At 41.7% G+C, this 1114-nt stretch overlaps 1 protein-coding gene across 2 annotated transcripts in view; it reads right to left on the bottom strand.

The window, feature by feature from the left end:
- KALRN (kalirin, RhoGEF kinase) overlaps positions 1-1114 on the bottom strand; it is a 626732-nt gene that overhangs the window by 6458 nt on the left and 619160 nt on the right. The gene's annotated exons all lie outside the window — the stretch shown is intronic.

Raw genomic sequence — 1114 nt, 5'->3', positions numbered from 1 at the left:
CCTTGAAAGCATCACTATGAACAAAGCTAGTGGAGGTGACAGAATTCCAGTTGAGCTATTTCAAATCCTGAAAGATGATGCTGTGAAAGTGCTGCACTCAATATGCCAGCAAATTTGGAAAACTCAGCAGTGGCCACAGGACTGGAAAAGGTCAGTTTTCATTCCAATCCCAAAGAAAGGCAATGCCAAAGAATGCTCAAACTACTGCACAATTGCACTCATCTCACACGCTAGTAAAGTAATGCTCAAAATTCTCCAAGCCAGGCTTCAAGCAATATGTGAACCGAGAACTTCCAGATGTTCAAGCTGGTTGTAGAAAAGGCAGAGGAACCAGAGATCAAATTGTCAACATCCGCAGGATCATGGAAAAAGCGAGAGAGTTCCAGAAAAACATCTATTTCTGCTTTATTGATTATGCCAAAGCCTTTGACTATGTGGATCACAATAAACTGTGGAAAATTCTGAAAGAGATGGGAATACAAGACCATCTGACCTGCCTCTTGAGAAACCTATATGCAGGTCAGGAAGCAACAGAACTCAACATGGAACAACAGACTGCTTCCAAATAGGAAAAGGAGTACGTTAAGGTTGTATATTGTCACCCTGCTTATTTAACTTATATGCAGAGTACATCATGAGAAACGCTGGGCTGGAAGAAGCACAAGCCGGAATCAAGGTTGCCGGGAGAAATATCAATAACCTCAGATATGCAGATGACACTACCCTTATGGCAGAAAGTGCAGAGGAACTAAAAGGCCTCTTGATGAAAGTGAAAGAGGAGAGTGAAAAAGTTGGCTTAAAGCTCAATATTCAGAAAACTAAGATCATGGCATCTGGTCCCATCACTTCATGGGAAACAGTGGAAACAGTGTCAGACTTTATTTTTCTGGGCTCCAAAATCACTGCAGATGGTGATTGCAGCCATGAAATTAAAAGATACTTATTCCTTGGAAGGAAAGTTATGACCCACCTAGATAGCATATTCAAAGGCAGAGACATTACTTTGCCAACAAAGATCCGTCTAGTCAAGGCTTTGGTTTTTCCAGTGGTCATGTATGGATGTGAGAGTTGGACTGTGAAGAAGGCTGAGCGCTGAAGAATTGATGCTTTTGAA

The sequence above is a fragment of the Bison bison genome, unplaced genomic scaffold (genome assembly GCF_000754665.1).
Source record: "Bison bison bison isolate TAMUID 2011002044 unplaced genomic scaffold, Bison_UMD1.0 scf7180017864032, whole genome shotgun sequence".
Classification (NCBI taxonomy): domain Eukaryota; kingdom Metazoa; phylum Chordata; class Mammalia; order Artiodactyla; family Bovidae; genus Bison; species Bison bison.
Note: the sequence above shows the minus strand (reverse complement) of the source record. Positions and strands in the feature narration are given on the sequence as shown.